Raw genomic sequence first — 24266 nt, 5'->3', positions numbered from 1 at the left:
AATGCAATTAATTAATACATTGCCACCTCTTGTTGTGTGTGTGTGTGTGTGTCTTCTGTGTTTCTGTGTTTCCGGCATTTCACATTGGAACAGCTCATTCACCTTCCTTGTCTTCTCTCCGCCCTCCCTCCTAGGTAAGTTAAAGAGCTGCACCTGAGCCAGCCACTGATTGATGCAGCACCACAGTCAAATAGTGGAGTAGGGGAACAGCAAACAGCCATTAAAGCAGCCAGCCGCCTACCCGCCACAATGGACCTACCTGTGTACACTAGATGGATGTGATGGAATGTACTGTCGTCCCTACATTTCAAGAAGAAGTAAGAATTGCAGTTGCAACAAAGCCTTGCTTGCCTACAAAGAGAGCAGCAATTTGGATTTGTTACTTTGTTACCTGGAAGAATAACAAACTGTGCAAGGATGGAGGTTGTAGGAGCAAGGAGAACAAGTTGTCTGTAAAGTTGGTGGATGCCTATTTTCCATTTTGCAGTCCCTTGTCTCCCTCTTGTGGCCTCCTGGAGGCAACTAGCTGTGCAAAAAAAAGACAGCCTGGCGGCCGGCTGTTGCAGTGTTGCCCTCTCAGGCAACACTGAGTGACTGACTGAGCCTCACCGTCTTATATAAAGTTCAGACGGAACTTTGCACGTGTCATAGTGGAGCCCTCAGGATTCCAGAGCCAGCTTTCTGACATCATAATGGGGCCTCAGAGATAAAAGCCTGGGCCCAGGCAGTGTTGGTCAGTGCTGCTCAGCAGGCAGCACCTGACTGGATTAAAGCTGATACAAGGTGTGAAAGGAGAAGGGGTGGCAGTGGGCATGCACTTACTGCTACTGCTGCCGCCGCCAGTATTTGCACGGCAGGAGGGCATTTGGGCGTTGCCAAGAAGGCGTTTTTATGTAGATTCCTCCTCTTTCAGCACTGCATTGTGGTGCAAGCAAAAGAAGCAAATCCTGTGTAGCTTCCTCTCCGGCCTTTATTCACCTCCCTCCCGCTTAGTAGCTGTAAATGTGTGTGAGCCTGCAGGGCCCCATGGAATTGCCTAGGAGTAGGCTGAATCAATCGCTGCAAGGGGTGAACAGCAGTATTAGGCAGGCTCGGTCAACGGCCGGCCCATTCGGGTTATCGCTTCTCGGCCTTTTGGCTAAGATCAAGTGTAGTACCTGCTCAAGCTGAGGTTAGTAATCATCCCTGCCGGTGGTACGTGGGCCATCGTAGGGGGATGACAGAACGCCGAGGTGAGGGCAGGGAACCACAACGGTCATCGCTCTGGTGTACGCATTTGGTTTAAAGGTACCATTTGTAGGTGACCAGGCGACCGCCGGATCGAGGTCATTAGGCCGGGTAGTTTGGAAGCCCGAGTTGCTATGTGCCCCAGGGCTGGTGACCCTGGGGTGCCCTAACTCACTGGGGGTGGGATCCTACTGAGTGAAGGCACACTTGCACGCACTCTCTTTCACGCTATATGAGCACACACCTTTATTCTCCCGGCCTTCTGGCTGGGAGATGAGGAATTTTTTTATACCTGGCGGATGTCCAGGCTGTATCACAGCGCACATCCACTTATTTAATTTTGTTTTTCACTGTGTGTTTGTCACGTTTGTCACAAGGATTTTGGGATGCGGTGCCCTTTTGGGACCCTCCTGAGGTCTAGGGGGAAAATGTGTGGCCTTCTGGTTCCTTTTTCCCCTGCAACCCGGCCTCCCTTCTTCGGAGGGGAGGTGCAACTAGGATGCAGGCTCCTAGGTGGACACTGGGGTGGCAGCCCAGGTAGAAGCCTAGGAGTGTGTTTGGGTCTCCCTAAGCTTCGGCGAGGGGGGACCATCGATCCTTGATCCTCTAGGCCTATGGTTTGGAGGGTCAGGGAATGGTTATGCGGGGCCTCTCTCTTTTAAGAGAAGGGCTGCGATAGACCGCATCCTTGTGCACTTTTTGTGTGGCACCTCTGCACTTTTTATGCACTTGGGTGATAGAAAGCACGACTCGGGCTTTCAATAAAAAATCTGTTCTTATCAGTTTAATATCTGATACGTCCCCTATCTGGGGACCATATATTAAATGGATTTTTAGAACAGGGAGATGGAAATAGAGCTTGCTCTGTCCACTCCACGCATTGACCTGGTATTGCAGTATTTCCAGGACCGGTGCACCCTTTCCTTATGTGTTGACTAAAAGCAGATTCCAAAAGTGTTTTTTCTCTTTGCCATTGTTTCTGTCTTTCTGAAGGGATCTCCCCTTTTAATCCCATTATTTCAACACCTGTTGGACAATGCATTTGTACAGTCATGTGTGATAATGAGCTCATTTATTAAATGCAATTAATTAATACATTGCCACCTCTTGTTGTGTGTGTGTGTGTGTGTCTTCTGTGTTTCTGTGTTTCCGGCATTTCACATTGGAACAGCTCATTCACCTTCCTTGTCTTCTCTCCGCCCTCCCTCCTAGGTAAGTTAAAGAGCTGCACCTGAGCCAGCCACTGATTGATGCAGCACCACAGTCAAATAGTGGAGTAGGGGAACAGCAAACAGCCATTAAAGCAGCCAGCCGCCTACCCGCCACAATGGACCTACCTGTGTACACTAGATGGATGTGATGGAATGTACTGTCGTCCCTACATTTCAAGAAGAAGTAAGAATTGCAGTTGCAACAAAGCCTTGCTTGCCTACAAAGAGAGCAGCAATTTGGATTTGTTACTTTGTTACCTGGAAGAATAACAAACTGTGCAAGGATGGAGGTTGTAGGAGCAAGGAGAACAAGTTGTCTGTAAAGTTGGTGGATGCCTATTTTCCATTTTGCAGTCCCTTGTCTCCCTCTTGTGGCCTCCTGGAGGCAACTAGCTGTGCAAAAAAAAGACAGCCTGGCGGCCGGCTGTTGCAGTGTTGCCCTCTCAGGCAACACTGAGTGACTGACTGAGCCTCACCGTCTTATATAAAGTTCAGACGGAACTTTGCACGTGTCATAGTGGAGCCCTCAGGATTCCAGAGCCAGCTTTCTGACATCATAATGGGGCCTCAGAGATAAAAGCCTGGGCCCAGGCAGTGTTGGTCAGTGCTGCTCAGCAGGCAGCACCTGACTGGATTAAAGCTGATACAAGGTGTGAAAGGAGAAGGGGTGGCAGTGGGCATGCACTTACTGCTACTGCTGCCGCCGCCAGTATTTGCACGGCAGGAGGGCATTTGGGCGTTGCCAAGAAGGCGTTTTTATGTAGATTCCTCCTCTTTCAGCACTGCATTGTGGTGCAAGCAAAAGAAGCAAATCCTGTGTAGCTTCCTCTCCGGCCTTTATTCACCTCCCTCCCGCTTAGTAGCTGTAAATGTGTGTGAGCCTGCAGGGCCCCATGGAATTGCCTAGGAGTAGGCTGAATCAATCGCTGCAAGGGGTGAACAGCAGTATTAGGCAGGCTCGGTCAACGGCCGGCCCATTCGGGTTATCGCTTCTCGGCCTTTTGGCTCAGATCAGGTTTATTGCCTGGTCTGGGCCGGGGGTTCGGTCTTTCGTGGAGTCCTCTCCGACGTTTTTGGGAGCGATCACCGTGCCGTTGGGCATTCCATATCAAGATGGCAGCAGTGCGGAATACTATTCGTTTTGTGGTAAATGAGCAGAGGAGAGACGAAGTGGATACTGGGCACATCATTGAGAACATCCTTCTGGACCTGGCTGGAGTTAAGTTGGTAGAGGTATTCTGTATCCAAGCTTTCAGCAATATTGCTACGTATGATGTATCCTTTTTTGAGGCCGCCTACTGTCTAAATGTTTTTCAGTTGCTCAAGGAGAAACACATGCATGAGGCTTTAACATCTATTGAAGTGCAACCTCTTTTTTCAGCAGTGGAGAAATGTATTACCATCCACATGTATAACCCATTTCTGGATAGAAGGCTGGTCAGGGCCTTTTTAGCTCACTACTGTACCCATGTTAGAGGTGGTGTGGAGCAGAAGAATCTATGGGGAGTTTTCAATGGTGATATCAAGTACTGGGTCAGGCTGAAACCTGACTCCAGCTGTATTGGAGGAGTGATGAATCCTCCTGCTAATTTTTCAATTGGTGGTAATAAGGGGTATCTGTATTACCAAGATATGCCATGCTTTTGCAGATCATGTTTTTCCTACGGGCATACCAAAGATGCATGTAAAGGCAAGGTTTGCAGAAATTGCAAGGAAACCGGACATGAGGCTAGTGCATGTATTTCCCCATCCAGGTGTGATATTTGTGGTTTGCCTGGCCATACCTGTAGGAAATGTCCAAAGGTGTTTCCTTTCTTAGGACAAGAGAGAAGAACATGGGGCAGACAGGTGAGAACAACAAGTTCCCTTGCTGCCTCTTCTGAGGAAATTTCAGAGCCTGCTGGCAGTGTTTCTGTGTCTGCTTGTCAGGACCCAGGGAAAGCTGTATTAGGAGAGGTTCTAACCTCACATACTAACAGCATGGAGTTGGGTGTGGTCCCTCCTGCAGAGCAAAGTGTTGATGAAGCACCTGGGGTTATACCTATGGAAGGTGAAGACACAGCGCCACCTATTGGGTGTGCTTCCCCTGATGATGGTGCAAGTATGCAAATTTTGTCTTTTTCTAGCCCAGAGTCAAAAATGGAAGACTCAGCTAAAGTGGAGTGGTCAATATCGGAGGAGGACGAGAAGGAGGCCAGGATGCCTAGTGCCACTAGTGCGGAAATCTTCCATAAAGTTGTCTCAAAAAGGGGGAAGTCTGGAAAAGCGGTGAAGAGACTGAAGATAGGCTTGTTGGAAGATTCGGCTCATGCAAATCCTTTCTCATTGTTGGACAGTGACTCTAGTTCTAGCCCTAAGTCATCTGAGGTGGCCTCAGAAGTACCCAGCTCTCCTGGGGAAGGTTTCCTCAGTGAAGTCAATGTGGCGAATCTGGAAAGAGCGATGTATTTCCCTGGGACGTGATATGTTCTGGTTTTTCATGGCTTTCCATTGCACTAACCATACTATGCCCGCATGTCTTTGAGATTAAAAATTGTCTCACAAAATGTACGGGTGTTCTCCTCTGCTCACAAGCGTGCTGCAGTCCTGGACTTTTTGGCCTCTAAGGGCAGTGACATTGTTTGCGTACAAGAATGTGGTTTATCAAAAATGCCTAGGAAAGAAGAATGGAAGTTTGGGGAAGCAATTTGGTCTTTTTCTTCCACAAATAGGAATGATGGAATTGGTATCCTCTTCAAAAATAATGAGTTTGTCATCAAACAGACTCAAATTATACAGGAAGGAAGATGTGTCTGCGTGTTACTAGCCTATAAGGGGTGGCAGTTTAGGCTAATCAATATCTATGGCCATGCTGTGAAAACTGATAGGTTGGCACTTTTTGATAGTTTAAAATTTTTTCTACACGGTAAAGTTCCTGTCATTATTGTTGGTGACATTAACTGTATCCTGGAGAAGCAGGCCCGAGCTGGGTCCACAGAGTCTAATGTGGATGTCACTGGAGTTTTGTGGAATAAAATTTTGCAGGACTTTGCTTTGCAGGACGCTGTCACCAGGAAACCAGGTCCATTTACCTATCATGCCGATGACGGAAGAACGGATTCTCGTCTGGATTTTTTCTTTTTTTCTACCTCTGCAATGAAATGTGTAGATTATGCGCAGGAGAGAGTGTGGTTTTCAGATCACGAGTGTTTGTTGGGGGTTTTTGTTATAAATAATTTCTTTTATGGTAGAGGGGTATGGAAGATGAATGTCAGTTTTCTGTGTGATGAAAGGGTAAAAACTAGGTTTGGGAAAAAATATGGTTTTTGGGCTAGAAAGAAAAGTTCTTTCTCTAATGTGTGTGAATGGTGGGTATGGGTGAAAAAAAAGATTGGTGGGTTTTTTAGACAGATAGGATATAGAAGAGCGAGAAGGAAAAGATTGCAATATTTACGCTTTAACATGCGGATGACGTTCCTTCAACAATGTAAAAATTTGGGTATGGATGTAAGACACGATTTGGAAAAAACAAAAAAAGATATTAAGGAGTGGTTCCGAGAAAAAGGGAAAGAAATAATATTTAGGTCTAAGGTGGAGGTTAGAGATAATCACGAGAAATGTACTAGATTTTTCTTTAAAAAAATGTGTGGTGGAAAAAGTGGAATGAATGTGTTACTGGATAAGGATGATAAAGAGGTGTTTGGTAAGGATGTGATTGATGTGGTGTCTGATTTTTATAAACAACTGTATGATGTGAAGAAGTGTGATTTGGGTGATGATGAGGAGTTTCTGGATATTGTGTGTAATTTTGTTCCTGAAAGTGAATGTGAGTCTTTGCTTGGTGAGATTATGGATGGTGAAATAAAGGATGTGGTGGGAAGTATGGCTAAAAATAAGTCTCCAGGGATCGATGGAATACCAGCTGAGTTCTATGGGAAATATTGGGACATAATTGGGAAGGATGTTATAGATGTTATGAGAGTGTTGTTTTCTGGGACGAATATGTGTGATGTGATGAAGAAGGGTATGGTAGTTCTGTTGCATAAAAAAGGAGATAAGAGGCGTTTAGAAAACTGGCGACCAATTACTTTGCTGAATACGGATTATAAATTTTTTGCCAAGCTGATTGCGAATCGTATGAGAAATGTGATTGGGTGTGTGATTGATGAGGATCAGGTATGTGCGGTACCAAAAAGGAAATTGCATGAGAATATGGCGTTGGTGCGGGATATGCTTGAGGATTGTAAGGGTCGGAATAAGAAGGTGATTGTGTGTGCGTTAGATTTTGAGAAAGCGTTTGATCGTGTGGCGCATGTGTTTTTGTTTAAAGTGTTAGAGAGAATGGGTTTTCCGGTTCAGTTTGTGAGTTTGTTGAAGAATTTATACGCGAATGCAAAGAGTTGTGTGCAGGTGAATGGGTTTTTTTCCGAATCATTTAGTATTATGTCTGGTGTGCGACAGGGTTGTCCGTTGTCTCCCATCCTATTTATTTGTGCGATTGAACCATTGTTGCAAATGATTAGAAATGATAAGGTTGTGAAAGGTTTGGTGGTGCCCGGGTGTGATGGAAAACGTGTGAAAGCTTTGGGATATATGGATGATATTTGTGTATTGTGTGATTCAGTGTATGATATGTCCAGAGTGAAGTTGATTGTAAACATGTTTTGTATTGCGTCTGCTTTTAAAATAAATTGGGGTAAGAGCAAATTTAAATTTTTTTTCAGTAATGAGCGAGTGAGTGATTCTGATATGGAACAGGTGGATGGTGTGAAAATTTTGGGTATTGTGTTTGATGATGAGTTGAAAGGGAGAGAAAGTTGGGATGAGTTAGGTGGTAGGATTGTGAGAAAGTTGGAAATGTGGAGAATGAGGGATCTTTCTTTTTCGGGGAAGGTTTTAATTGTCAAAAGTATTATTCTACCTATGATTTTATATGTTGCTCTGGTTTTTCCTCCTGCTGTTGATATGTTAAAAAAAGTGAATAGAGTTTTGTTCCTTTTTTTATGGGGGAGCGGGATTGAGAAGGCAAAGAGAGAAATTCTAATGAAAAGCAGACGAAATGGAGGCCTTGATTTCCCAAATTTGGAGATCTTCATTGGAATTAATTGTGTACGGTTTTTTGTAGAGCTTTTATTTAAAGAATCCAAGGCTTCCAGAATGTCGAAGTATCTAGCTGGAACGGTGATTCAGCGTCTAAGGTGGGAAAAACGTAATTTATGTAAACCAATTGCTTTTCAGTGCACAGGGTGGTATTTGTATGTTGAAAAATTTATTAAAAAGTTCCAGCTAGAGGATGTAAGAATGGAGAGATTTTTGAGCGAAAAGAATGTTGTGAGAAGTATGTGTATGAATAATGTGATGTGTTCTGTAAATGGTTTGAATTCGATGGAGTCTAAGTCTGTGTGGAAGAAGATTGTTACGTATGATGTGTCAAATAAGCAGAAAGATTTGTTATGGATGTCGGTACATGGAGTGTTGCCTGTAAGGAGTGTGCAGAAAAGAAGAGGTTTGGTTGCATCTGAAAGGTGTCCGAGAGAAGGTTGTGGGGATGATGAGGATGTGAGTCATGTGTTTTGGTCGTGTAAGCATGCAAAGGATGTTTGGAAAAAGTTGAGTGGGTTGTGCGAAGAATTGACTGGTTTGAAGAGTTTGACGTATGAAATTGTCTTGTTTGGTTTGTGTAGTTTGGGTAGTGAAAAGGATAGAGTGTTGTGGATTTTTCTGACTTGTGTGAAAGAAGTATTGTGGAATACGAGGAATTTGAATGTGTATAAAAGAGAAGTATTTGAGATGGAGGATGTGGTTAGTATGGTATTGGCTAAATTGTATTTTTATTATAAATGGGATCTAGAAAAAGGTATGGATGCGGAAGGGATATGGCGAATGTTAAAATGGAGGTATTTAGTTTGAGGAATTTTGTTTGACTTATCTTGTATTTGATGGAAAAATAAAATAATGAACCAGAGTGATGAGATTTTTTGAAAAATAGAGAGGTGGTTTGAACAACTACAGTTCTCGGTTTTATTCAAAAAAACCTGAATGGTTTAATAAAAAAAAAAAAAAAAAAAAAAAAAAAAAAAAATCTGTTCTTATCAGTCCTTGTAAGGATAGATAGCTCGGAGAACCACTGGGGGCTATAAACACTAGCTTAGCGATCCAAGAGCGTTCCAGACGAAGCCGGCGACGAACTGCGGAGAAGAACCACCGAAGACGAAGATCCAGAAGGGAGAAGCCGCCATCGGGGAAGAAGCTCCGGGAGATCGCTGCCGGGAAGAAGGAGAACTGCGACAGAGACCTTCGGAGAAGAGCCGCTGCTGAAGGGGATCTTTGAAGAAGCTCGGCCGCAGAAGAAGCTCGACGAGGAACCGCTGCGGAAGAAATTTCGTGGAAAGAACCTCGGCCAGCAAGGAGAAGATTTGCATAGCTCCGCCCCCTTCGGGAAAGAGCTATCGAAGATCCTCCCCAAGCGACAGGAACAGCTGGAAGAAGCCATGGCCTCAACCAGCAACCCTGCCACCCAGAAGAAGAAGGCTGATGGACCAGGTGAGCCGACCCAGGCCAGGACATCTCCTCCTGAAGCCTCCTCAAGCCAACAGGCCACCAGGAAGCCGAACCAGGCTGCTCCAACCCTGGAGCCCTGGATGAAGCAGACTGTGGCCCTGAAGCTGAAGGAGGTGGACGGGAGAGTGCCGGACATGACGGAAGAAGTGTTCTGCCAGAAGATGCTCCTGGACCAGGGCTTCGCTAAGCCGGAGACCATCAGCATCCAGGCCTTCATGACCGGGATGTTCTTCGTGACCTTCGCTTCGATCAACATCTGCAGAAGGTACTGGGAGATGGTGAAAGCGGCGAGGCCTGAATCCCCTTTCTCTCGCTTTGTGGGCAACTGCCCTGTCCAAAGAGAGGAAAGGCGGGTGACGGTCTCAATGCGGAACCCACACACCCCCGGCAAAGACATCACCACGCTCCTGAAGCGGTTCTGCACAGTGGTGAGGGAACCCACCCACATCCTGAACGGACTCGGCTTCTGGACTGGCAAGTGGTCGGTAATCGTCCGACTGAACAAGGATTCGAGCGCGGAAGACGGCCTCCAGCACCTGCCCCAGTCATTCTCGCTGGGCAACTCCTACGGCCTCATCTACTACCCGGACATGCCGCAGATCTGCAGGAGATGCAGCAAGAAGGGTCATTCGGTGAAGGACTGCAAGGAGGACGCCTGCAAGAACTGCCGGGTAACAGGACACGAGACCAAAGACTGCCCGAAACGGACAATGTGCAACCTCTGCGGACAAGCAGCCCACTCCTACAAGGACTGCCCGAAGAGGGATCGATCCTGGGCAACTGTAGCGGCGAAAGCTCCGGCCAGAGGGAACCCCGCCCCAGCCAGAGCTCCAGCGGCGCAGAAGACCGGGAATAAGAAGGATGGTAAGAAGACGACAGTCCCTCCCCCCCGTCTCCCGGCCCTCCCTCGCCCTACCCTTCCCACCCTCCCTCGCCCGGCCCTCCCCACCCCCCCGTCCCCAACCCCTGTCACCCCCACTGAGGCTCTCACCTTCTCCTACCCACCCATCTCAGTGGTCCTGTCACCTGCACCTCTCCCAACCCAGCCTCCCTTCTCCCCAGCTCCAGCAGCACTAACATCTTCCCCTCCAGCTGCTGGAGTCCTCTCCCTGGAGGATTTTCCCCCTCTTGCCTCCTCAGGTGCCATCCAGAGGAAGAGAAAGGTGAGGGACAGCCCAGCTGCTGAGTCCTCAAAGCGACAAGTCGTAGAAATCTGCGAAGATTCCCTTGCGCAGCAGGAGGAAATGGAGCAGATGGTGGAGGAACTCGTGTCTGAACCTGAGGTCATCGACTTCACAACAGACATCCAGGTGGCTACAATCCTGGAACAATTTTTGTCAGAGGGCCTGCTGGATCTTTCGGACCCGCCAGGAGAGGAGGATCCGCCCGACCGGACTGGTAACTAAGGTGTATCGTTTGCACTGACCTTCTTTATTCTCCCCCATGGCTGCTAAACTTAACATCTTTAGCCTCAATGTGAGGAGTGTTAGAGATAGGACTAGATGTCAGATGGTGCTAACTTTTCTTTCCAAGCAGTCGAGTGATGTATTTATGCTGCAGGAATGTACTCTCCCCTCTTCCAGGTCATACCATCATCTGGCCAGGCAGTGGACCCATGGCCCGTCCTACTGGTCTGGTGGGGGCGACTGTAAGTCTGCAGGGGTTGCCATCCTGATTAGGGGAGGCGTATTTACTGTTGACTCTGTCCAGGAGCTCGCCTGCGGCCGCTTGTTGGTCGTAGACGGTTCCTGGGCAGGAGAGCCGATTAGGCTCATCAACGTGTACGCTCCCCCTATGAAGGCTGAGCGCCTGGAACTATTCCAGACCCTGCGGACCCAGCTCGCCACCACTAGGGCAGTGGTGATGGCCGGGGACTTCAACTGCCCCATCGAAGAGGATGGACGAAGTTCCGGCACTTCAATCAAACTGGATGTCAGTTCCAAACTGCTTATCGAGATGGTAACCGAAGCATCCTTGCAGGACGTTGTGGGCTCCATGGGGATCGGCTCTGTGAACTATTCATGGAGCCGACCCGATGGCTCACTTCGTTCTCGGATTGACTTTGTGTTCACCTCCCGGGCAGTCAAGCAGCATGGGCACTCCATGGTCCCCTGCTTCTTCTCCGACCACAGGGCCATTCTCTTCCAGGGTGCCATCGGCCACGGTTTTCCTCCCGGCCCTGGCTCCTGGAAGCTGAATTGTGCCCTGCTGGAAAGAGAGGAGGTACTGGCGGAACTTAGAGACGCCTATATTGTTTGGAGGAATGATAAAGTTTTCTTTGACAAAACCTGTGACTGGTGGGAATATGTTAAAGTTGAATTTCGTTGTTTCTTTCAAGCAAAAAGTCGTCAACAGGCGTGTGAGAGGAAGAGAGACTTCAGAGAGATGCAGCGTCAGCTGCGATCCCTGCAAGACCTCCTTCAATGCGGCTGGGACGTCAGGAAGGAGCTGGAGGAAGCCAAAAAGGGCCTGAAAAGGCACTTTGAGGAGGAATCCAAGCGAATTGTCTTTCGTTCCAAGGTGGAGAACCTGGAGAAGGGTGAGAAATGTAACTCGTTCTTTTTCAGGAAACTCCATGCCGGCCACACGCCCCTGAGGGAACTTCGAGATGAGACCGGAAACATGCATTCTGGGAAGAAGGAGGTGATGGGAGTCGTCACAGACTACTACCGAAGCCTCTACTCCCGGAAAACCACTGACCCCGAAGCCGCCGATAAATTCCTGTCAGGTATCACTAATCATCTTGATCCTGCAGGTACGGAGGCTATGGATGTACCCCTGACGGTGGAGGAACTGCTCTCTGCCGCTAAATCCTTCAGACCCGGCAGGACCCCGGGCAGTGATGGTCTCCCAGCAGAGCTCTATGTAGCGCTGGGGGACTTGATCTGTCCGGACCTGCTGGAGCTCTATGAGGAGATGGTGGTGGAGGGTAGAATGCCACCGTCCTTGAGAGAAGGCATGATCACGATCTTGTATAAGCGGAAGGGGGAGAGATGTGACCTGAAAAACTGGCGTCCCATCTCTCTCCTGAACGTGGACTACAAGATCCTCGCCAAAGTATTGGCCAACAGACTGAAGGTTGTCATCGGACAGATCATCGGATCGGACCAAACCTGCGGCATTCCTGGCCGTAGGGTGGCCGACAGTCTTGCCCTGGTGAGGGACACGGTGCATTACATGCAAAGCCGCCGTACACACGCGGCCCTGGTCAGTCTGGATCAGGAGAAGGCTTTTGACCGGGTCTCTCACGAATTCATGGGTAAGGCTCTGCGTAGGCTGCGGCTTGGCAGGTTGTTCTGTTTGTATGTTAACCTGATGTATTGCGACATTTACAGCTCGGTGCTGGTGAACGGCTGGAAGACTGACCCCTTTCCTGTATCGTCGGGGGTTAGACAAGGCTGTCCTCTTTCACCTCTCCTTTTTGTTTGTGTTATAGAGCTCTTCGCAGAGGCTATCCGGCAGAATGGAGAGATCAGAGGGATCACCGCACCAGGTCCAGGACACTTCGAGGTCAAATGCTCGCTGTACATGGACGACGTGACCGTCTTCTGCGCTGACCAGAGTTCGGTGACTGCACTCGTCCAGACCTGCGAGGAGTTCGGACGCGCTTCAGGGGCAAAAGTCAACTGCGGGAAGTCGGAAGCCATGCTCTTCGGAAAGTGGTACCTGCCTTCTCCTGCCTCCTTCCCGTTTACTATCAAGCCGGACTTCATCAAAATTCTGGGAGTCTGGTTCGGTAAGGAAGGTGCAGCCCTAAAGTCGTGGGAAGAACGCTTGGCCAAAGTCAACCAAAGGATCGGACTGTGGAGCCTCAGACAACTCACTATTGAGGGCAAAGCAATGGTCCTGCGTAACGAAGTCTTGCCTGTGCTACAATACACTGCACAGGCATGGCCCCCTCTTGCCACCGTCTCGAGGGCCATTACCAGGACTGTGTTTCGCTTCATCTGGGGCTCGAAAATGGACAGAGTAAAGCGGACTGTTATGTACAAGGAGCCCCGCAAAGGTGGGAAGGGTATACCCGACATTCCCACTCTGTTGCGGATCGCTTTTGTATGTGACTGTGTTCGTAGGACTCTGAGGACAGCAAACGGCTCTGCGGGCAAGGCCATGTCCCGCTACTTCCTCCTTCCCCTCTGGCGAGGTTTTGGCTGGGACAAGTGGGACAGCTCCTTCCCTTACAACTGGCACGCTCCCTGGTTCTACGGAGATGTCGTCCGGTTTGTGAGGGAGCATCAACTGGAGGGTCTTAAGCCCGACTTGTGGAAACCTAAGACGATCCACAAGCACATCAGAGCAAAGGACTCACTGGAGTCTGTTCCAGGGCTTCATGCCGACACGTTGGAGACTGTTTGGACTAACGTGTCATCTGGCAGGTTGACCAACGGGCACAAGGACATTTCATGGATGGCCATCCAGGGAGGACTGCCTCTTAGGTCATTCATGCATGCCCGCAACCTGTGCAAGACCCGGTACTGCCCCAGGTGCCCCTTCACGGAGGAAACATCTTTGCACATTTTCTGGCAGTGCCCCTTTGCACAGGGTCTGTTGAAAGCCTTGGAACATGAACTCAAGGACTCAGTACCCAGGAACAGACTGTCGTACCGCTCGGTACTTTATGGACTATTTCCTGGGAATACCACGGATGGAGCAATCCAGGAAGCCTGGCGCCTTATGAACTGCTTTAAGGACGCTATATGGTTTGCCAGGAACCGTCTAATTTTGCGGAGAGAGAGTGTGTCCGTCCAGGACTGCCGCAGGCTGATCCACAGCCTGCTCAGAGACTATTCCACCTGGGACAGCCCGGACGTCGATGAGGAAGAGGACTGATACTCCCCTTCCCCCCACTCTCCCTTCTTGTGTGTTGTCTTTCAATAAAGCTTCGGGCCTGTGATTTCCCCCTTCCCTATCCCCTCCTACCCACTCCCCTATCCCATCACTTGTCTGTAATGCTTTGTTGTTTGGCTTTAGTGAATGCAAGAATGTTAGTGTAGCATGTGGTGTAATGTATAGCATAGGCTAGCCTGTACTGTGTATTATACTGTCATGTTATGTTTGACGACTGTTATTATTTATTATTTGCTGCTTCATGGCTTGCGCTGCGTCGCAGTAATGTTTGTATGATGACGATTGATTGTCAATAAAGCAATTTTCAATCAAAAAATCTGTTCTTATCAGTTTAATATCTGATACGTCCCCTATCTGGGGACCATATATTAAATGGATTTTTAGAACAGGGAGATGGAAATAGAGCTTGCTCTGTCCACTCCACGCATTGACCTGGTATTGCAGTATTTCCAGGACCGGTGCACCCTTTCCTTATGTGTTGACTAAAAGCAGATTCCAAAAGTGTTTTTTCTCTTTGCCATTGTTTCTGTCTTTCTGAAGGGATCTCCCCTTTTAATCCCATTATTTCAACACCTGTTGGACAATGCATTTGTACAGTCATGTGTGATAATGAGCTCATTTATTAAATGCAATTAATTAATACATTGCCACCTCTTGTTGTGTGTGTGTGTGTGTGTCTTCTGTGTTTCTGTGTTTCCGGCATTTCACATTGGAACAGCTCATTCACCTTCCTTGTCTTCTCTCCGCCCTCCCTCCTAGGTAAGTTAAAGAGCTGCACCTGAGCCAGCCACTGATTGATGCAGCACCACAGTCAAATAGTGGAGTAGGGGAACAGCAAACAGCCATTAAAGCAGCCAGCCGCCTACCCGCCACAATGGACCTACCTGTGTACACTAGATGGATGTGATGGAATGTACTGTCGTCCCTACATTTCAAGAAGAAGTAAGAATTGCAGTTGCAACAAAGCCTTGCTTGCCTACAAAGAGAGCAGCAATTTGGATTTGTTACTTTGTTACCTGGAAGAATAACAAACTGTGCAAGGATGGAGGTTGTAGGAGCAAGGAGAACAAGTTGTCTGTAAAGTTGGTGGATGCCTATTTTCCATTTTGCAGTCCCTTGTCTCCCTCTTGTGGCCTCCTGGAGGCAACTAGCTGTGCAAAAAAAAGACAGCCTGGCGGCCGGCTGTTGCAGTGTTGCCCTCTCAGGCAACACTGAGTGACTGACTGAGCCTCACCGTCTTATATAAAGTTCAGACGGAACTTTGCACGTGTCATAGTGGAGCCCTCAGGATTCCAGAGCCAGCTTTCTGACATCATAATGGGGCCTCAGAGATAAAAGCCTGGGCCCAGGCAGTGTTGGTCAGTGCTGCTCAGCAGGCAGCACCTGACTGGATTAAAGCTGATACAAGGTGTGAAAGGAGAAGGGGTGGCAGTGGGCATGCACTTACTGCTACTGCTGCCGCCGCCAGTATTTGCACGGCAGGAGGGCATTTGGGCGTTGCCAAGAAGGCGTTTTTATGTAGATTCCTCCTCTTTCAGCACTGCATTGTGGTGCAAGCAAAAGAAGCAAATCCTGTGTAGCTTCCTCTCCGGCCTTTATTCACCTCCCTCCCGCTTAGTAGCTGTAAATGTGTGTGAGCCTGCAGGGCCCCATGGAATTGCCTAGGAGTAGGCTGAATCAATCGCTGCAAGGGGTGAACAGCAGTATTAGGCAGGCTCGGTCAACGGCCGGCCCATTCGGGTTATCGCTTCTCGGCCTTTTGGCTAAGATCAAGTGTAGTATCTGTTCTTATCAGTTTAATATCTGATACGTCCCCTATCTGGGGACCATATATTAAATGGATTTTTAGAACAGGGAGATGGAAATAGAGCTTGCTCTGTCCACTCCACGCATTGACCTGGTATTGCAGTATTTCCAGGACCGGTGCACCCTTTCCTTATGTGTTGACTAAAAGCAGATTCCAAAAGTGTTTTTTCTCTTTGCCATTGTTTCTGTCTTTCTGAAGGGATCTCCCCTTTTAATCCCATTATTTCAACACCTGTTGGACAATGCATTTGTACAGTCATGTGTGATAATGAGCTCATTTATTAAATGCAATTAATTAATACATTGCCACCTCTTGTTGTGTGTGTGTGTGTGTGTCTTCTGTGTTTCTGTGTTTCCGGCATTTCACATTGGAACAGCTCATTCACCTTCCTTGTCTTCTCTCCGCCCTCCCTCCTAGGTAAGTTAAAGAGCTGCACCTGAGCCAGCCACTGATTGATGCAGCACCACAGTCAAATAGTGGAGTAGGGGAACAGCAAACAGCCATTAAAGCAGCCAGCCGCCTACCCGCCACAATGGACCTACCTGTGTACACTAGATGGATGTGATGGAATGTACTGTCGTCCCTACATTTCAAGAAGAAGTAAGAATTGCAGTTGCAACAAAGCCTTGCTTGCCTACAAAGAGAGCAGCAATTTGGATTTGTTACTTTGTTACCTGGAAGAATAACAAACTGTGCAAGGATGGAGGTTGTAGGAGCAAGGAGAACAAGTTGTCTGTAAAGTTGGTGGATGCCTATTTTCCATTTTGCAGTCCCTTGTCTCCCTCTTGTGGCCTCCTGGAGGCAACTAGCTGTGCAAAAAAAAGACAGCCTGGCGGCCGGCTGTTGCAGTGTTGCCCTCTCAGGCAACACTGAGTGACTGACTGAGCCTCACCGTCTTATATAAAGTTCAGACGGAACTTTGCACGTGTCATAGTGGAGCCCTCAGGATTCCAGAGCCAGCTTTCTGACATCATAATGGGGCCTCAGAGATAAAAGCCTGGGCCCAGGCAGTGTTGGTCAGTGCTGCTCAGCAGGCAGCACCTGACTGGATTAAAGCTGATACAAGGTGTGAAAGGAGAAGGGGTGGCAGTGGGCATGCACTTACTGCTACTGCTGCCGCCGCCAGTATTTGCACGGCAGGAGGGCATTTGGGCGTTGCCAAGAAGGCGTTTTTATGTAGATTCCTCCTCTTTCAGCACTGCATTGTGGTGCAAGCAAAAGAAGCAAATCCTGTGTAGCTTCCTCTCCGGCCTTTATTCACCTCCCTCCCGCTTAGTAGCTGTAAATGTGTGTGAGCCTGCAGGGCCCCATGGAATTGCCTAGGAGTAGGCTGAATCAATCGCTGCAAGGGGTGAACAGCAGTATTAGGCAGGCTCGGTCAACGGCCGGCCCATTCGGGTTATCGCTTCTCGGCCTTTTGGCTAAGATCAAGTGTAGTATCTGTTCTTATCAGTTTAATATCTGATACGTCCCCTATCTGGGGACCATATATTAAATGGATTTTTAGAACAGGGAGATGGAAATAGAGCTTGCTCTGTCCACTCCACGCATTGACCTGGTATTGCAGTATTTCCAGGACCGGTGCACCCTTTCCTTATGTGTTGACTAAAAGCAGATTCCAAAAGTGTTTTTTCTCTTTGCCATTGTTTCTGTCTTTCTGAAGGGATCTCCCCTTTTAATCCCATTATTTCAACACCTGTTGGACAATGCATTTGTACAGTCATGTGTGATAATGAGCTCATTTATTAAATGCAATTAATTAATACATTGCCACCTCTTGTTGTGTGTGTGTGTGTGTGTCTTCTGTGTTTCTGTGTTTCCGGCATTTCACATTGGAACAGCTCATTCACCTTCCTTGTCTTCTCTCCGCCCTCCCTCCTAGGTAAGTTAAAGAGCTGCACCTGAGCCAGCCACTGATTGATGCAGCACCACAGTCAAATAGTGGAGTAGGGGAACAGCAAACAGCCATTAAAGCAGCCAGCCGCCTACCCGCCACAATGGACCTACCTGTGTACACTAGATGGATGTGATGGAATGTACTGTCGTCCCTACATTTCAAGAAGAAGTAAGAATTGCAGTTGCAACAAAGCCTTGCTTGCCTACAAAGAGAGCAGCAATTTGGATTTGTTACTTTGTTACCTGGAAGAATAACAAACTGTGCAAGGATGGAGGTTGTAGGAGCAAGGAGAACAAGTTGTCTGTAAAGTTGGTGGATGCCTATTTTCCATTTTGCAGTCCCTTGTCTCCCTCTTGTGGCCTCCTGGAGGCAACTAGCTGTGCAAAAAAAAGACAGCCTGGCGGCCGGCTGTTGCAGTGTTGCCCTCTCAGGCAACACTGAGTGACTGACTGAGCCTCACCGTCTTATATAAAGTTCAGACGGAACTTTGCACGTGTCATAGTGGAGCCCTCAGGATTCCAGAGCCAGCTTTCTGACATCATAATGGGGCCTCAGAGATAAAAGCCTGGGCCCAGGCAGTGTTGGTCAGTGCTGCTCAGCAGGCAGCACCTGACTGGATTAAAGCTGATACAAGGTGTGAAAGGAGAAGGGGTGGCAGTGGGCATGCACTTACTGCTACTGCTGCCGCCGCCAGTATTTGCACGGCAGGAGGGCATTTGGGCGTTGCCAAGAAGGCGTTTTTATGTAGATTCCTCCTCTTTCAGCACTGCATTGTGGTGCAAGCAAAAGAAGCAAATCCTGTGTAGCTTCCTCTCCGGCCTTTATTCACCTCCCTCCCGCTTAGTAGCTGTAAATGTGTGTGAGCCTGCAGGGCCCCATGGAATTGCCTAGGAGTAGGCTGAATCAATCGCTGCAAGGGGTGAACAGCAGTATTAGGCAGGCTCGGTCAACGGCCGGCCCATTCGGGTTATCGCTTCTCGGCCTTTTGGCTAAGATCAAGTGTAGTATCTGTTCTTATCAGTTTAATATCTGATACGTCCCCTATCTGGGGACCATATATTAAATGGATTTTTAGAACAGGGAGATGGAAATAGAGCTTGCTCTGTCCACTCCACGCATTGACCTGGTATTGCAGTATTTCCAGGACCGGTGCACCCTTTCCTTATGTGTTGACTAAAAGCAGATTCCAAAAGTGTTTTTTCTCTTTGCCATTGTTTCTGTCTTTCTGAAGGGATCTCCCCTTTTAATCCCATTATTTCAACACCTGTTGGACAATGCATTTGTACAGTCATGTGTGATAATGAGCTCATTTATTAAATGCAATTAATTAATACATTGCCACCTCTTGTTGTGTGTGTGTGTGTGTGTCTTCTGTGTTTCTGTGTTTCCGGCATTTCACATTGGAACAGCTCATTCACCTTCCTTGTCTTCTCTCCGCCCTCCCTCCTAGGTAAGTTAAAGAGCTGCACCTGAGCCAGCCACTGATTGATGCAGCACCACAGTCAAATAGTGGAGTAGGGGAACAGCAAACAGCCATTAAAGCAGCCAGCCGCCTACCCGCCACAATGGACCTACCTGTGTACACTAGATGGATGTGATGGAATGTACTGTCGTCCCTACATTTCAAGAAGAAGTAAGAATTGCAGTTGCAACAAAGCCTTGCTTGCCTACAAAGAGAGCAGCAATTTGGATTTGTTACTTTGTTACCTGGAAGAATAACAAACTGTGCAAGGATGGAGGTTGTAGGAGCAAGGAGAACAAGTTGTCTGTAAAGTTGGTGGATGCCTATTTTCCATTTTGCAGTCCCTTGTCTCCCTCTTGTGGCCTCCTGGAGGCAACTAGCTGTGCAAAAAAAAGACAGCCTGGCGGCCGGCTGTTGCAGTGTTGCCCTCTCAGGCAACACTGAGTGACTGACTGAGCCTCACCGTCTTATATAAAGTTCAGACGGAACTTTGCACGTGTCATAGTGGAGCCCTCAGGATTCCAGAGCCAGCTTTCTGACATCATAATGGGGCCTCAGAGATAAAAGCCTGGGCCCAGGCAGTGTTGGTCAGTGCTGCTCAGCAGGCAGCACCTGACTGGATTAAAGCTGATACAAGGTGTGAAAGGAGAAGGGGTGGCAGTGGGCATGCACTTACTGCTACTGCTGCCGCCGCCAGTATTTGCACGGCAGGAGGGCATTTGGGCGTTGCCAAGAAGGCGTTTTTATGTAGATTCCTCCTCTTTCAGCACTGCATTGTGGTGCAAGCAAAAGAAGCAAATCCTGTGTAGCTTCCTCTCCGGCCTTTATTCACCTCCCTCCCGCTTAGTAGCTGTAAATGTGTGTGAGCCTGCAGGGCCCCATGGAATTGCCTAGGAGTAGGCTGAATCAATCGCTGCAAGGGGTGAACAGCAGTATTAGGCAGGCTCGGTCAACGGCCGGCCCATTCGGGTTATCGCTTCTCGGCCTTTTGGCTAAGATCAAGTGTAGTATCTGTTCTTATCAGTTTAATATCTGATACGTCCCCTATCTGGGGACCATATATTAAATGGATTTTTAGAACAGGGAGATGGAAATAGAGCTTGCTCTGTCCACTCCACGCATTGACCTGGTATTGCAGTATTTCCAGGACCGGTGCACCCTTTCCTTATGTGTTGACTAAAAGCAGATTCCAAAAGTGTTTTTTCTCTTTGCCATTGTTTCTGTCTTTCTGAAGGGATCTCCCCTTTTAATCCCATTATTTCAACACCTGTTGGACAATGCATTTGTACAGTCATGTGTGATAATGAGCTCATTTATTAAATGCAATTAATTAATACATTGCCACCTCTTGTTGTGTGTGTGTGTGTGTGTCTTCTGTGTTTCTGTGTTTCCGGCATTTCACATTGGAACAGCTCATTCACCTTCCTTGTCTTCTCTCCGCCCTCCCTCCTAGGTAAGTTAAAGAGCTGCACCTGAGCCAGCCACTGATTGATGCAGCACCACAGTCAAATAGTGGAGTAGGGGAACAGCAAACAGCCATTAAAGCAGCCAGCCGCCTACCCGCCACAATGGACCTACCTGTGTACACTAGATGGATGTGATGGAATGTACTGTCGTCCCTACATTTCAAGAAGAAGTAAGAATTGCAGTTGCAACAAAGCCTTGCTTGCCTACAAAGAGAGCAGCAATTTGGATTTGTTACTTTGTTACCTGGAAGAATAACAAACTGTGCAAGGATGGAGGTTGTAGGAGCAAGGAGAACAAGTTGTCTGTAAAGTTGGTGGATGCCTATTTTCCATTTTGCAGTCCCTTGTCTCCCTCTTGTGGCCTCCTGGAGGCAACTAGCTGTGCAAAAAAAAGACAGCCTGGCGGCCGGCTGTTGCAGTGTTGCCCTCTCAGGCAACACTGAGTGACTGACTGAGCCTCACCGTCTTATATAAAGTTCAGACGGAACTTTGCACGTGTCATAGTGGAGCCCTCAGGATTCCAGAGCCAGCTTTCTGACATCATAATGGGGCCTCAGAGATAAAAGCCTGGGCCCAGGCAGTGTTGGTCAGTGCTGCTCAGCAGGCAGCACCTGACTGGATTAAAGCTGATACAAGGTGTGAAAGGAGAAGGGGTGGCAGTGGGCATGCACTTACTGCTACTGCTGCCGCCGCCAGTATTTGCACGGCAGGAGGGCATTTGGGCGTTGCCAAGAAGGCGTTTTTATGTAGATTCCTCCTCTTTCAGCACTGCATTGTGGTGCAAGCAAAAGAAGCAAATCCTGTGTAGCTTCCTCTCCGGCCTTTATTCACCTCCCTCCCGCTTAGTAGCTGTAAATGTGTGTGAGCCTGCAGGGCCCCATGGAATTGCCTAGGAGTAGGCTGAATCAATCGCTGCAAGGGGTGAACAGCAGTATTAGGCAGGCTCGGTCAACGGCCGGCCCATTCGGGTTATCGCTTCTCGGCCTTTTGGCTAAGACCAAGTGTATTTATACAGGAGGTTTTTGGTCAGAAGGTGCTCAGGTACCCTCTCTCTCGGCCTCGGGGGATCGTCCAGGTTCGCCTGGACTTCACCCCCGTGCTGCTATTTGGGAGAGAGGCTTAGTCCTGAGCAACGAGTTGCGATCCCCCCCAGCCCCTTGGTCTCCGTAAGACAAGGGGCGCAGCGAAAGCTGTGCGGTTCGACCTGGCCACGCTAATGGCAGGCGAACCCGATGCGGTGCCGGTGTACGCCCGGCTTAAGAATTCTGCACGATTTATCGTGGCAGAGGGTGGAGGCGGTCCCCGTGGTATTAAATTTTTAGTCCACGCCATTTTGGAAGATCTGCTGGCGGTCCACAAGAACGAGCTCTTGGCTATCCAGGACTACCCGAAGCGAGGAATCTACGATGTCACCTTCATGGGAGAAGGAATACTCCGTGATGCTATGGACCGAGCTGAGAGGAAACAAGGTGAACTCGTAGCAGCGGGAGTCAAGGTAGTAGAGCATGAATTTGAAATAACCAAACTCGTGGTGATTAAAATGTATTCCCCATATGTGAGAGATATGGAAGTGGCAGCATTTCTAGCTGCCTACTTCAAAAATGTCAAACTCCTGGGGAAAGTGATGAACGAGTGTGGAGTGTGGACCGCCAAATGGAAGTTTTTAGTTACGCTGATTAAGGACCCCTCCACCCAAGAAACGAGATTACCACCGGCTCGTTTTAAAATTGGAAATGTGAATGGCGACCTCTACTTCTCAGGGATGCCAAACTTCTGCAGGGCTTGTGGTACCTATGGACATACCAGTTTTAACTGCGATGTCACCTGCAGAAACTGTGGAAGCAAAGAGCACAATATAAGGGAGTGCACAGAAGAAAAAAAATGCAACTTTTGTCAAAAAACTGGTCACTTGTATTTTTCTTGTCCTCATAGGTACCGAAGCGGAGAAGAAGAGCAACCCGGGGCGCCCCCACGTGCTCCACCAGCGGACCAGCCCCGCCCTCAGGGAGAGGAACAAGCCAGTGCTGCAAAGGAGCAGCGGGGTACCTGGGCTTCAAGGGTACGGTCTGTTGGAGCCAAAGCAGGTACCTCACAGCCAACAGCCTCAGAGGAGAGAAGGGAGTCCAGTGCGAAGGAAAAACGCCAAGCCAAACGTAAGGCTGAGAAGGGGCAGGCCAGTGAGATAACTGAGGCATCCCAGAGTGCTGGTTGCTCAGTGGATGCCGGGCCTGCTCCCAATCCTGGGTCTCTAGATACGGAGTCTGAAGAGGAAGGTTGGCTGAAAGTGGGTCCCCGTAAAAAGGGTAAACAGGAGCGTGCCGGTAGGGGGGTGACAGGGGAGGAGCAAATGGATACGTCCGTAAAGCAAAGTGAGGCTCCTCCTAGAACCGCCCCCTCGTCGTTACTGGTGAGGAGGGTGGGCACTGTTCCCCCCGAGCCAACCGACACCCCGCCATGTGCGCAACCTCCCCCTCTAGAATGGCCTGCACGGCCTGCACGGCCTCAGGGGGGAGCGGCGGGGCCCTTGGGGGACCCACCCGATACAGACCTATATGGTCAGCCGTTAGAGACCCAGGTAAGGCTGTGTGAATCTGGACTCCCTGTATACGAGATGAGGGCTGTTGGCTCGACGCTCACGGAAGGTAGTTCCTCTCCTGAATCATCCCCTTTCTCGCTAGAGTCAGACGAGGGCGGGGAGATGAGTTCAAGCGAGATTTCTGGTATTGCTGGTGGAGGCCAAGTCTGATTTTAAGTAACACGATTATTTATTTTTTAAAATCAAGACTAACACAATTAAAACTCCACGATGTCTGAAATAAAGGGGATCTCCCTCAACGTGAGGGGCGCCAAGTCCAAAGTCAGAAGGGTTGCTCTCTTCAGTTTTTTATCTGGCCTGGCAGCCTCTGTTTTTTTCCTGCAGGAGTGCGGCATTCCCCATGCAATGAAGTACCATAAATACAAAGAGGATTGGAAGTATGGTCCATCAGTCTGGTCTGGATCTAACGAGTCCAGATCAGCAGGGGTCGCCATTCTTTTTAAGGGAAACGTTTTTATTGATTTTATTCAAGAGATTCTTCCAGGACGTATTTTATTGGTTAAAGCTTTTATTGACGGCGTAAAATGGCAGTTTTTAAATTTTTACGGCTCACCTGACAAAAATGAGAGAGCAGAGATGCTAGAAATGTTACCTCTTTTTATTAATACAACTGAGCCTTTTATCCTCGCAGGTGATTTTAACTGTATCCTGAGGGGGGAACGCCGGCTTACCAGTACTACAAGTAGGAATTACGATAAGACCTCTGGACTGCTCAAAGATATTGTAAATGATTTTAAATTAACAGATTTGTACAAAGAATGTAATAGGAGCAGCCCAGAGGAAGCCGGCGTTACCTGGAGCAACGCCACCTGTAGCTCCAGGATAGATTTTATTTTTTGTAATGAGAATGTACTGCCTTTTAATTGTGAAGTTTTAACTAATGTTTTCTCAGATCACAAGCTTTTATCATTTTATGTAAAGCGTGATTTTAATAAACCGGTGTGTAAGAAGTCCTGGAAGTTAAATGTTTCCCTTTTAGATGATCCACAGGTTTTTACTGATTTTATTGAATTTTACCAAAAATGCAGGCGGGGGAGAGACATGCGTACTCCCATCAGTGCATGGTGGGAGAAAATGAAAAAAAGAATAAAGGAATTTTTTATTAAAAAGAGCGTGGCGAAAGCCAGAGAAAAACATGCTTTTTTTAAAATTCTCAGCACCCGTCTGCAGACCCTGTACAAGATGAGAGATAATGAAATTGACGTTAAAACT

The 24266-nt window shown here is 48.2% G+C and overlaps 6 non-coding genes and 1 pseudogene across 6 annotated transcripts; all 7 read left to right on the top strand.

Moving 5' to 3' along the window:
* Positions 1–1118: 1118 nt before the first annotated feature.
* On the top strand, positions 1119–1188 carry LOC142726914 (U2 spliceosomal RNA; annotated as a pseudogene).
* Positions 1189–1963: 775 nt separating this feature from the next.
* Positions 1964–2149, top strand: LOC142726896 (U2 spliceosomal RNA). Its single transcript, XR_012877123.1, has one exon. It is a non-coding gene; the product is annotated as a U2 spliceosomal RNA (small nuclear RNA).
* Positions 2150–14107: 11958 nt separating this feature from the next.
* On the top strand, positions 14108–14295 carry LOC142726895 (U2 spliceosomal RNA). Its single transcript, XR_012877122.1, has one exon. It is a non-coding gene; the product is annotated as a U2 spliceosomal RNA (small nuclear RNA).
* A 1274-nt stretch (positions 14296–15569) lies between these two features.
* On the top strand, positions 15570–15760 carry LOC142726942 (U2 spliceosomal RNA). The gene has a single exon (XR_012877150.1). It is a non-coding gene; the product is annotated as a U2 spliceosomal RNA (small nuclear RNA).
* A 1274-nt stretch (positions 15761–17034) lies between these two features.
* Positions 17035–17225, top strand: LOC142726941 (U2 spliceosomal RNA). The gene has a single exon (XR_012877149.1). It is a non-coding gene; the product is annotated as a U2 spliceosomal RNA (small nuclear RNA).
* Positions 17226–18499: 1274 nt separating this feature from the next.
* On the top strand, positions 18500–18690 carry LOC142726940 (U2 spliceosomal RNA). Its single transcript, XR_012877148.1, has one exon. It is a non-coding gene; the product is annotated as a U2 spliceosomal RNA (small nuclear RNA).
* A 1274-nt stretch (positions 18691–19964) lies between these two features.
* On the top strand, positions 19965–20155 carry LOC142726939 (U2 spliceosomal RNA). The gene has a single exon (XR_012877147.1). It is a non-coding gene; the product is annotated as a U2 spliceosomal RNA (small nuclear RNA).
* Positions 20156–24266: the final 4111 nt, after the last annotated feature.

Source organism: Rhinoderma darwinii, unplaced genomic scaffold, assembly GCF_050947455.1.
Source record: "Rhinoderma darwinii isolate aRhiDar2 unplaced genomic scaffold, aRhiDar2.hap1 Scaffold_643, whole genome shotgun sequence".
Lineage (NCBI taxonomy): Eukaryota > Metazoa > Chordata > Amphibia > Anura > Rhinodermatidae > Rhinoderma > Rhinoderma darwinii.
Note: the sequence above shows the minus strand (reverse complement) of the source record. Positions and strands in the feature narration are given on the sequence as shown.